Below are 14,488 nucleotides of genomic sequence, written 5' to 3' on the forward strand. Positions count from 1 at the left end.
TTTTATTAATTGTATTATATTTATTATTTTAACCACACATATTTGTTCTTCATATTTCTTAATAATTTCAAAATATAAGGGAGTAGTAATATTAAAGTTTAAGTTTATGATATCTAAATTGTTTTAAAACAAGTAAACAATAAAAGAATGACTTAGTCCCATAACCTCAGGCTTTCAAAATTATTATTAATTATTATATGTACTACATAATTTTAGGTTATAATAATTTTGGTAATACGATAATTTTCTAAATAATTTTATTCATTAGTGCAATATAGAATATACAATAAAGGATATGTTTCTAACTAAAAAAAAACTGAAAAACTAATTTCAATTGTTAACTTCTGTTGTTTAATATAACCACATAGTCAGAATAATTAAAAAAACTTATAATAATAGACAGATTTTGATTATACGAAACACATAAATACGAACAACAAAAATATATATTAATTAAAATTATATATATATATATATATATATATATATATATATATATATATATATATATATATATATATATATATACATGTTTTTTATCTAAAATAATCAGATATTTGTGTATAATGTTATTGTTGAGCTGATATATATAATATGAGAAGCCGTAGAAACATTGCTGGCAGCTGCTTCTATAGTGTAAGTGGTTAGAGGGTTCAGCTCATATGCGGAGGTCGCGGGTTCGATTCCCAACGAAAATAACGACTTTTCGTTGTTTTTCTAGTTTGGTTAGAACATTTACTAATTTTTAACTAATTTCAATTGTTAACTTCTGTTCTTTAATATAACCACATAGTCAGAATAATTAAAAAAACTTGTAATAATAGACAGTGTCTTAAATATTCTTCTTAAGTAGTTTTTAATATGATTTTGATTATACGAAACACATAAATACGAAAAACAAAAATATATATTAATCATAATTATATATATATATATATATATATATATATATATATATATATATATATATATATATATATATATATCATTTTCAACATTTTAGAGCTTTATTGTTTGTTATATGGAAACGTGCCTCCTAGACCACCGCCCCTAGCAAGTCTACTAATCCAGTAGAGATTATTGTGAATTTGAATACTAAACGTAGCTCATACTCCCATTAGCTTCTCTGGTACTAAATGGTACTATCATAATCGAATTATGCTTTCAATTCTTCATCTTTAATTTTTTTTAACGATGTCCTTTGTCTCCTATATCGAAACCATTACTTAAACAAAATCAGAAACCCAAAATGAAAAATAAACTAAATATATCTTCAGTATGAAAATATCAATAAATTTCAATTTTAAAGTCGGCTCTGAAATAACAAAGAAATTTCACGGAGCTACTGAACACACCCAATATGAACAAAGAACGTTTAAAAAATTGCACGGTCAGTCAAAAGTTGGTCATTAATTTTCCCTTGAGAAATTAAAGGCCTTCGATCTTCTATTTTCTAGATAAGTAAGCATAACCTTATGTTAGTTTAAAAACAATTTGCATTGTTAAAAATTGATTGAGCTCAATGTCTCTCAAATATTTGCTTAGTTCGTTTAAATATTTTTCATGTTGAAAATAATATACAAAATAAAATGGTACCATTACTGTGTCAAGTTTGCTTGACTCTAAAACTTACTATTTACGAACTATTCCTGAAATTCTGATTTTACTTCTGATATACTTTATTTATCACCCACCTGTCTTAATTATTTCGTCCTATTCCACTTTTATCTACAGGAAAATCAAATGTTTTACTTCATCTAATGATGATGATGTGAACTACGGAACAAACAAATAAAGATAGAGTGTTGAAAAGTCAAAAATAGAAGAATATAGAACAAAAAAGTGTACGGTAAGGAACAGAAAGCACCAGATTAATATACGTACCAGAAATGCTGAAAAAAATTTCCGAAAGCTACTGAATTGTCATCAGAAATTTACAATAGAGTATAGAAAAGGAAACATATCGCACAAGTTGGTAAATAACACTTAGTGTCCCGATACTTGAAAAAGAAGAAAAAAAGTCTGTAATAGTTATAGAAGAACAGAACGCTGTTGTGCATAGCGATGAAGATATACGGGAAAACTATAGAAATTACATAAAATCGTAAAAAATTAGTAAAAGTCGTTAGCAGTATATAATACTATATATTTTATACAAGACAAATAATGGAAAATGTTCTACCCAAACAGGTATATCTGGTTTTTATTGATTTGGAAAAAACAAAAAGATGTAAGCAACAAAATGGTAAGAATAATTCAAGAAATATCACTACATAGTATAAAACAAAGTCGCCTTTTCTGTCCCTATATCCTATGTGCGCTTAAATCTTTAAAACTACGCAACGGATTTTGATGCGGTTTTTTTCAATAGATAGAGTGATTCAAGAGGAAGGTTTATATGTATAATACATGCATAATATACTAAGGCAACATTGCTAATTTTAGAGGTTTCTAACGTGATGTCGTAAATTAACCTATTTTTTTAGGCTTATTTAGCAATTAGCAAAAACGCTGCCTAACCCTACGAGTCAGATCAAATTAATGTACTACAGTATTGTACACCATAAAAAGGTCTACAAAAAAGTCCGCGATGGTATATGTTTATCTTTTAGGGATAACCCACATTAACCATTTTTATTGTTTACTTTTTACGTGAGAAAATGGCTTATTTACGAAGCTATTTTAAGCAATACGGCATCAATCCTTATCGAATTAAGTACCTTAAATACAGTGTGCAATTAATATAGATCAATATGGTTCCTTACAGCATGTAAATTAAACAAATATTTCGGAGATATTACAAATTTAAAATTTGCGTTTAAAAATGTGTAATGTAATAAAAATTGTATGAATTTAGATATTCCAAAGATAGCAGGAAATCTTCATAGTAAGTATAGGGGAAGAGGAATTGTTTTACTCCAAATTTAATGCGTGCAGGCCAAGGGCAGTAATGAATGAACCAAAAATACTGGATCGATTTTAATCATGTTTTCATTGAGTGACATAGGCATATATATTTTATGCCCGTGCAAAGTCGGAGCGGGCCGCTATGTTTTTATATACAACGTTCATATTTTTTCTGTAGTGTATTTAATTTAGTATCAGCATTGCACCCGTGCGAAGCCGGGGCGGGTCGCTAGTACGGGATAAACACCAATGACGTCATTACAGACAATATCAAATCAAAAACTTTCCAAAGCAGTACCCAGTCAAGACCGAAGTTTAAACCCAATATTGTTTATAATATTAATGGACAATGATAAAGAATTGTCAAATAGGCAAAACAGGTTTATATATAAGGTATAAAAATAAGGAAAAAATAGAAGTATCCATAGGAGGTATTGAAGATACTGCAATAATATCAGCTGATAGGCCATAACAACTATATAAAGTATTAAATAAATGAAATGTGATATTAATAAAATATTTATCATTCCATATCATGAAAATTAGAGTTATGGTGTTGGGAGAGCTAGAATTAATGTAAAGCTAACTTGAGGGCGTAAAATTACAATAAGTAATTGCATTTAACTATTCAGAGACAGAAATGAATGCCAGAAATGGAAAAACCATAAGTATTTACTTGGCTATAAATATGAAGCAAAAATAATAGGATTATAAGGTTTTATAGTTGCTTCAAAATTCAAAATCAAAGTTGTTCAAAGGTAAAACAAGATGCCAAAGAATGATATGATCCTGCTTATCGGCTGTGAAGCAAACTCATAATTAGAAATCGGACAAGGCATTGTTAGCGTCAGTTTTTTGGAATACAAAAGTAATTTTATTCAAGGATTACCTTCAAAATGGTAAATAAAGAAATAGGTATTTCATTACCATTATTATTTTCTAGTGGTGAGTATTCGCTGTGGAGCTACCAGAAAGTCAAAAAAACCTAATAAGAAACCTATAACAAATCCAAACTCAGAGTATTATATAATATATATTAGAGAAATTATAAGAAAGTCAAAAGAATATTATATGTAGTAATATTATATAACAATTATATTTAATCTGGCACCCAGTGACCAGTACTGACTATTTAGTAGATAATATTAGTACGAAGGACATTAAAGGTTTAAACACAACTTATTTTTTAACCTTCAATAATACAATTTGTTTGTTTGTTTTTATTTAAAGCTACTCATCTTACTAATATTGGTGTTACTACCAAACCGAAAAATTTCAAACAACTATTACCGAAACACAATTCTGGACAGAAACATTAAGTATTAAAATGAATCAAAATAAAATAGTTATATTGATTTGACAAATAAAAGAATGAAACACAAACCAATATATATATAAATGGACTAGCAGTTCCGTATGGATATAACACCATATATCTTGGAACGACCTTTGAATAATTTGGAACGCAAGTCTTAAAACCAATATGGATTTAGAATAGAGATATCATACAAAGATTCAAAAACAAGGTATTACAAGATATTATTGAGGTTACAAGGTAGATCCTTAATGACAATATGCATAAGGACCTAGAGGTAGAAATTGTCGACAATGTTATCAAGGACTATGCCACAAGACACGAACAGAGCACGTCAATGTTGAGGTTCTCCAGCTCCTAGATAAAGATGGCTTTGTCAAAAAGATTAAAGACAGTAAACCAATTTGATCTAGTCCAATGAGGTCATAAGTAAGACTCAGTGCACATTAAAAACAGTGACATATAGTCTATTGAAAGGTTTTTGTGCATATGTCATCAAGATGTTTAATATATTACCTGCCGCAACTTGTAAATTCATTCTCATTTTATTCTAGTTAATAATAGACACAATGCTGTCTGATTAGTTCGAACACGTAAACGAATGAGCCTGTCAAAGTCTGTTGGCAGAGGTATGCAAAATTCTTGAAGTCAATAGTGATAAGAGGTTATAACTCTAACTTATAAATTACTAGCGACCCGCCCCGGCTTCGCACGGGTTCAATGCTGATACTAAATTAAATACACTACAGAAAAAATATGAACGTTGTATATAAAAACATAGCGGCCCGCTCCGACTTTGCACGGGCATAAAATATATATGCCTATGTCACTCAATGAAAACATGATTAAAATCGATCCACTATTTTTGATTCATTCATTACTGCCCTTGGCCTGTACGCATTAAATTTGGAGTAAAACAATTCCTCTTCCCCTATACTTACTATGAAGATTTCCTGCTATCTTTGGAATATCTAAATTCATACAATTTTTATTACATTACACATTTTTAAACGCAAATTTTAAATTTGTAATATCTCCGAAAATATTTGTTTAATTTACATGCTGTAAGGAACCATATTGATCTATATTAATTGCACACTGTATTTAAGGTACTTAATTCGATAAGGATTAATGCCGTATTGCTTAAAATAGCTTCGTAAATAAGCCATTTTCTCACGTAAAAAGTAAACAATAAAAATGGTTAATGTGGGTTATCCCTAAAAGATAAACATATACCATCGCGGACTTTTTCGTAGACCTTTTTGTGGTGTACAATACTGTAGTACATTAATTTGATCTAACTCGTAGGGTTAGGCAGCGTTTTTGCTAATTGCTAAATAAGCCTAAAAAATAGGTTAATTTACGACATCACGTTAGAAACCTCTAAAATTAGCAATGTTGCCTTAGTATATTATGCATGTATTATACATATAAACCTTCCTCTTGAATCACTCTATCTATTGAAAAAAACCGCATCAAAATCCGTTGCGTAGTTTTAAAGATTTAAGCGCACATAGGGATATAGGGACAGAAAAGGCGACTTTGTTTTATACTATGTAGTGATTGTGACTGTATAATTAACTGCATTTTTGTTCAATTATTTTATTTAGATTAGAATTTTGTTGTATGTCAAAGCCAAACTGACTAAAACTCAGAGTTGATGCGCCAACATTGCAACGTTTTGATGTCATAAGCAACATAACTCTGAACAGACTATAGGTGCTAACCCCTATAGTGCCTATAGTAGAATAAGTGGACTGAAATAAGTGGAATATTTGGACATTTTAAACCGGTAGAAAAAAGAATGAACGATTAGAATAAAAATATATAGCTTATATTTTTAATTTATTAGATTACTTTGCACTTTTGTTTCGAGATTTTTTTGAAAATATCCGTGAACATTTTAGACATCCTAAAACAAGTCTCCTAAAACATTATTAGAAATAATCAAACCAAAATATCAACTAACGAATTAAAATATTACTCAGTATCAGTTCAGCATCAGTCACACAACAAAAAACAAATATGTTAATCTATTGTCTCCTTAAATCAGTGGTTATTTATACCACAGCGAGATCGTGAACACCGAGCGAGATCGAATTAAAACAACAAACCAATCTTCACTGATTCCAATCGGGTCCGACAAACATTTATTACGTCTAATCGTAACCTGAAACTTTTCAAATGGCCATACCGAGGGCCCGAGTCATGGGCGCGACGACCGTAGTCGATTCGCATAAGCGCCGCTGCCCCCACCACTGCGAACGCAAGCCAAATGAATGGGCACATTTTTAAAACAGTGTGAAGTCTACGCCATTAACTATCATTGTGAAAATCGGAGCCGGTTTGAATTTAAATGCCCGTATTGTTGTCAAGTTAGATTCGAGTTAGGATTCGATTCAGCGACCATAGGCGTAGCGATCGGTTGTTTCCGTGAATTATTATTAAAATCAAAATAAAATATTTTTTTCATTTCTACGTAGGGTTGAATTCATTTTAACATTCTTTTCGAAAGGAATTTATTTATGCATTAACATTAATTCTATATCATTCTATACGTTCTTCCCATCTCTCAGGCAACTTATGGATGCCATGCCAAAACAAGAGTTTCTTTTTTGAGCTAAACCATTCCCCGACCCATTTTTATACTTCTTAAAAATTTGCAAGCCCGTGTCCCTTCATTATCATGTCCTTGAGCGTATTGTAGACGATTCTCGATAAATTTCATCATTTGTTGCCGGTACAGATCAGCATTAACTCTTTCTCCAGTTATCAAGTCCATAATATACTACACCAACGTAGCTGCACCGGACTCATGGCTAGGTAATAATCATGTTCTTTTTCACTTGGGATTTTCCAAATAAATCAATTTTTCATCGCCCCTTACTACTCGATGCCGAAATCCACTAAAAATTATTTAATTTTCAAATTGCCTGTCATTCTGTTCATATGCCACCCATCTTCCCATCTTTTGAATCTTTTCCATTGCTTACAATCATTCACAAATTACAACTAGACAATCATTCCATTTTTCTGCAAAATATTTTTGAGTTCGTGTTGGATGTTAATCAGAATCAGAGAGTTTCATATAGCAACAACGCTAAATATCTTGGAATAAATCTCGATGCAAGACTTCGCTGGAAGGAACATATAAAGATAAAACAACTGGAATTGAAATATGGGAAAATGTACTGGATAATTGGAAGAAAATCACAATTATCAGTGCATAATAAATTGCTATTATATAAGCAAATACTGATATAAAATAGCATAAACAAAACACAAATTTTTCAGAACAAAGTCCTAAGAGATATTGTGGGTGCACCTAAATACTATAGGACTGATTAACCACTCCCTTTGGAACCCAGGTTCAAACCATAAAGAGAGTTTTACAGAGACTCCATAAATAGTATTCTGATGGAGTCAGATCTCGACTATACAACAATTACATCAAAGTGTCCTGCTAATCTATTTCAATGTTTACGCAGCCAGTAAATATGTGTGTGGTTTAACGTTATTGTAATAGAAAGCTTTATAGAGCCTTTCCTAATAATTATTTTTGAATTTTTTTGTCTGTCGCATCTGCTTCGTGAACATCAATAATAGCCTTGCAACTGTTTCGGAATTTCAAACTGACGTAAAACACTTTTTATAGTCCTCAGTCACTCATTTCAATTCCATTTGCTCATTCCAAATGGAACATAAATATTCCAAGTATCGCGTTTGTTATCCAGTCTTACGTAAATGGTTTAAAAACTGTTTAATGTCGACGTCGCGACATAAAATATGTTTACCTACCAAAATATGTTCAGTATCAATATATATAGTATGACAATATGTATCAATGACTTTCAAGGAGGTCCATCTTTAACATCGAAATTTCCGGAACATAAACAAGCAAAATTACTTCGAACTCTGACGTTCTTTAAGCACTCATCGCCAAAAATACCACCCAAGCAAAAAAAGGAAAGCATGACAAAAATTAGCTTTCGGAATCCGGAATCTCCATTCTCAAAGGGCAATACCTTTAGATTGCGTAAACAAGTTATATTAAGTGAGATTATGATTACTAGAATTAAATTCATATGTTTTTTAGTTAGCCCTAACCGTCAAAAGATGCGTGTATAAATTTGATAGCTCTCGGATCATTAGTTTATGAATTAGAGCATTTTGAGTGAAACAACTTTTGTTATGGCGAAGAAAATGGATAAAAGGAATTTCGCGTGTTGATAAAATATTGCTTTTTGAAGGAAAAAATACAGTTGAAGCAAAATCTTGGCTGGATGTCGAGTTTCCGGACACTGTTCTAGGAAAATCAACCATCAAGTATTGGTATGCTAAGTTTAGACGTAATGAAATGAACACCGAAGACGGTGAACGCAGTGGACGCCCAAAACAGTTTATTATCGACGAAAACATTAATAAACCCCACAAAATGATTTTGAACGACCGTAAATTGAAATTGAATGAAATAGCAGACACTCTAAAGATATCAACTGAATGTGTACATCATATCATTCACGAATATTTGTGTATGAGAAAGCTCTCTGCAAAGTGGTCACCGCGCGAGCTCACTCTTGACCAAAAATAACGACAACTTGATGATTCGGAGCGGCGTTTGAAGATGATCAAGTTAATAAACCCCAGTTTTTGCATCGATATGAAACATGACTCCATCATTTCACTCCCAAGTTCAATCGGCAATCATCCGAGCGGACTTAACCCGCTCCAAAGCGTGGGAAAACAACAGTCGGCTCGCAATTATGGCGTCTGTATTTTGTACCTTAAAAAAAGAAGGACCATCAACAGCGACTATTACAAAGCGTTATTGGACCGTTTAAAGTACCCCGTATCCCCCAGATCTGGCCCCCAGCGACTATTTCCTGTTCTCAGATCCCAAAGAAATGCTTGCTGGTAAGATATTTGAATTTCAAAGTCGAATGAAGATGTGATCGCCGAAACTAAGGCGTATTTTTAAGCAAAAGGCAAATCGTACTATAAAAATGGTATCTAAAAAGTTGGAGGGTCGCTATAATCAGTGTATCACCCTTGAAGGGAATTATGTTGAATAAAAAAAAAAATTGCCAAAAATGTGTTTTACTATGGTAGGGCGGGGACTTTTCAATTGACCTGTTAATATATCCTACCGATCTCACATTTTTCAATCACATTAACTGAAAAACCGAGAGTTATAGGAAGTTACTTTGCATTCAAAAAATCACTTTTAACATTCCAAAACCAATACTCACTTTTCAGATGTTTAAAGGTTTGAAGATATATGATAAAAACAACTAATGATTAATAACAGAAAACTATTACAAGACCGTAGATTTCATTGTACTTATTAATACTCTTTAGGACTCAAATAGCATACTGATCTGAAAATCAGTAAAAAAATAACTAAATTGGAAAAAATATAACCTAATAGATAAATAAACAATAAATTGTAAAAATATTCAATAAGAATATTCAAATATGTATTTAAGGAATATTTAGTTAAAATAAAAAGGCAAAAAATATCACATAACAATACATAAATATCACATAGAAATTATTCAATACAATTAAATTAAATTAAAAAAAAGCTCGGGATTCGCAATTTGTAAATGAAAATTTAGGTAAAATATAATTATGCAGAGGTCATCACTTACTAAAACAAATATTAACAAATCCATGAAAATACTTGTACTGATTTAAATATTATTATAATTTATTAAAATAGATTCAATGTCTCCTCATCTATGTATGTAAATTTGGGATACACCGATGACAAATTATGACACATTAAATATAATTAATTTGAATATTCATTTAATTAAATCATAATAATTCATAATTATGAATCGACATGGCTAATCATACCAAACTAACGCTGAAGTATGTTAATTATAAACTAAATAGTTTCGCCAACATCATTAACATTATTTTCCCACTGTTTCTATACATATTTCTTTATTATTTATTTTTAATGTCCCAGACATTTGCAAGATGGCGGAAATTATAATGATCTCAAAACCTGGGAAATCAGCAAAAGAAATAAAAGCCTATAGACCTATATCACGACTGTCAGTAACATCTAAGGTTTGTGAAAAACTCCTGTTGAAAAGTATAAAACCGATCATAGAGAGAAAAAACCAACTACCAACACACCAGTTTGGATTTATTAACAAGCACTCAACAATTGACCAGGTCCACAGAATAACAGATGTTATTGAAAAACGAACGTAAAGTAAAAAAGTATGCTCAGCTATATTCTTAGATGTAGCACAAGCCTCGATAAGGTTTGGCATGAAGCCCTTGTCCATAAACTATAGAAAATGCTACCAAAACAACACACTGAACTACTAAAATCGTACATTACAACCAGAATGTTTAGAGTCAAACAAGAAGAAGCTTACTCTACAATAAAAGAAGCTAAAGCAGGTGCACCACAAGGAAGTGTACTGGGACCAATGTTTTATCTACTCTGCATGTGTGAAATACCACAAATGGAAAATATTACGAGGGCTACATTTGCTGATGATACTGCAATTATAGCTGTCGGAGACAATAGTGAAGAAGCCTCGCGAAAATTACAACAGGCAAGTGACAATATAAATAATTGGACACAAGCTTGGAAAATAAGAATTAACGAAAGTAAATCTATACATATGCAGTTCACCTATAAACACACCGTACAAACACCAATAACATTAAATAACACTATCATTTCATATAGCAACAACGCTAAATATCTTGGAATAAATCTCGATGAAAAACTTCGCTGGAAGGAACATATAAAGATAAAACAACTGGAATTGAAATATGGGAAAATGTACTGGCTAATTGGAAGAAAGTCACAATTATAAGTGCATAATAAATTGCTATTATATAAGCAAATACTGAAATAAAATAGCATAAACAAAATACAAATTTTTCAGAACAAAGTCCTAAGAGGTACTGTGGGTGCAATCAAATACTATAGGACTGATTACCTACATCAAGACCTTCAGATACCCACGTCAGTCAAGAAATCAAGAGAATTGCAAGGGGCATAAGGAAAGACTCCATTCTCATTTGATAGATGTAGAACATCCCTTCTAATAAAAACTGTTGGGTAACATAGGATTTAAATGGTGTAAAGATAAACCATGAAGAGTTCATCCACCTACCTCATAGGTGGTGTGGAAAAAAGATAAATGTAAATATAATAAAACACACCCCTAACCTACAAACTGAAATAGCTGTATAATTAATGTTAGTTTAAATCCTTCGATGATATGTGTATTGGATATATTATAATTTTAGAATAAATTATATTTGAATACATTTTTGTTTCATTACTTTCTTTATATTAGAATGTTGTTATGTCAGAGCCAAAATAAAATAAACCTTGGAAATAATTCGGCGTTTTGACCCCACCGATTTAAAGGGAATGAGTTAATTATTTTATTGAACGGACTATAGGTAGTTACCTAGAAATACCCATTAACTGTTTGCAGTTGTGCAAAATAAAATAAAATAAAAGTTAGTGACACTTTTCAGTGTTTTAATCATTCAATACACATACAGTTTTCTTATCCAATAATTACAGCACTACTTACATAAGAATGGAGTTATTTCTCATGTCTTGTTTAGAATCTCTTTATTTCTTCTATGACAGTAGGAATCCGAAAGTCTCATTGTAAGTAATTATTCCTATATTTTTTGAATGATCTCCATGAAACAGAACTCTTTTCTGAAATAGATCTATCATATTGATATTACATCCGCGTAATTGAATTCCATAGGTTCCATATATGTTTTAATATATGATGAACAGCAGCAACCTATTATGCTTGTGTAATTTTTTTTTAACAATCAATACATTTTTTATAAATCAATCATAGCTCCTTTTTTTGATATGCCCCTACCAAGAAAGTTTTGCATCGAAATTCATCCCAAGATACTTGGCATTGTTACTGCATGGAATAATAGTACACGTAGATGGTGCTACTAGAATTAAATCCATATGTTCTTTAGTTAGCCCTAACCCTCAAAAGATACGTGTATAAATGACAGCTGTCGGATCGTTAGTTTGTGAATTCAACCATAAAGGATAGGTATGCTAAGTTTAGACGTGGTGAAATAAGCACCGAACTATCTACTCTACATGTGTGAAATACCACAAATGGAAAATATTACGATAGCTACATTTGCTGATGATACTGCGATTAATGCTGTCGGGGACAATAGTGAAGAAGCCAAATGTTGTTTAGTTAGCCCTAACCCTCAAAAGATACGTGTATAAATGACAGCTGTCGGATCGTTAGTTTGTGAATTCAACCATAAAGGATAGGTATGCTAAGTTTAGACGTGGTGAAGCACCGAAGACGGTGAACGCAGTGGACGCCCAAAAGTTTGTTACCGACAAAAATATTAAAATAGTCCACAAAATCATTTTGAATGACCGCAAATTGAAATTGAATGAAATAGCAGACACTTTAAAGATATTTACTGAACGTGTATATACTATCATTCACGAATATTTGTGCTCACTTTTGACCTTTTGAACTTTTGACCAAAAACAACGATGAGTTGATGAATCGGAGCAGTGTTTGAAGATGATCAAGCATAATAAACTAGAGTTTTTGCGTCAATATGTGACAATGGATGAAACATGGCTCCATCATTGCACTACGAAATCCAATCGACAGTCATCCGAGTAGACTGCATACGATGAAACGTAAAAGTCGGCTGGCAAGGTTATGGCGTCTGTAGTTTGGGATGCGCATGAAATAATTTTCATTGACTACCTTGAAAAAAGAAGGACCATTAACAGCGACTATTATATAGCGTTGTTGGACGGTTTGAAGGATGAAATCGCCGAAACACGGCGGTATTTGTAAAAAAAGAAAGTGCCGCTTCACCAAGACAATGCACCGTGTCACAACTCAATGAAAACGATGGCAAAATCCATGAATTGGGCTTCCAATTGCTTCCTCATTTACCGTATTCTCCAGATCTGCCCCCCAGCGACTATTTCCTGTTCTCAGATCTCAAAAGAATGCTTGCTGGGAAGAAATTTTGGTCGAACAAAGAGGTGATCGGCGAAACTGAGGCCTATTTTGAAGCAAAGGACAAATCGTACTAGAAAAATGGTATCGAAAAGTTGGAGGGTCGCTATAATCAGTGATGAATCACCCTTGAAGGGAACTATCTTAAATAAAAAAACCAATTTTGCCTAAAATGTTTGTTTTACCATGGTAGGCCGGGGACTTTTCAAGTGACCTGTTAAAAAAATTAAAAATATAAATAAAAAAGTTAAAAAATATTTTTTCTATTAGATATTTAAAAAATTTAAAAAATAACTATCGGGTAAGCCACTGCCACTGCCTTTTACCTGTATACCCATCTCAGGTCCACCACTGGACACTCGATGAAACGGTTCGATTGGCAGGTGGCAGTGCCATCGGGCCATTCTTGATTGATTAAATTTTCAAATGCCATTGTGTTTATTGTGGGGCATGCGTATTGTATAAAAAGGTGTTAACATCATTAATTTTTTATTGTCTAACTTGATACACGCAAGATTGTCTAATATCATTTATAAAAGGATTTGACAGGAGCGTGTGTGGGTGTCCCAAGGAGAATAAAAAAGGGCGAAAAACGGAGATTCACTCTTCGACTATACCCGTTCGAATTTCGTACCCTTTGTGTTTATACGTTGTAGATAACAGAATTAATAAATAACTAGTTATCGCCCAGTGGTACGCCCAGTGAAATTCGACTACGACTTATTAAGTTAATCATATTTCACGCATAATGGACTAAAGAGGACTATTTAAAAATGATATGTTATGCTACTAAACTTGGTTTTGACAATATTTTCAACAGAAAATCAGAAATGTATCTGATATATTATATTAATTAAAGTAACATATATCTGTATATTAAAACATATGCAAACTATCTTAAGAACTAAACTCAAGAACAGTCCTAAACTTTTTAAATTACATTTAATTAAATCTAATTAAATGTAAAAATATATATAACACGACTCTACGAAAAGATTTTCTTTCTTTGTCCGAAAGTTTATTTTATGAGTTTCTGCTTTTTTTGGTATAAAGTTTGCTTTTGTAATAGTTATAGCAATAATACTCATATTTGATTTTTTTATAAATTTTAATTATTTTCAATACATCTAAAAATATCGCGCAATCAGAGTGGTGTTTAAACCTTCACACAGCGCTGAAACATGGCACTCGAGTGATAAACAACGATCAGGTGTTTTGTACAAATCTAGAA

Source organism: Rhynchophorus ferrugineus, unplaced genomic scaffold (assembly GCF_030347505.1).
Source record: "Rhynchophorus ferrugineus isolate W39M unplaced genomic scaffold, kcgeb_rfMv2 rfM1, whole genome shotgun sequence".
Taxonomy (NCBI): Eukaryota; Metazoa; Arthropoda; class Insecta; order Coleoptera; family Curculionidae; genus Rhynchophorus; species Rhynchophorus ferrugineus.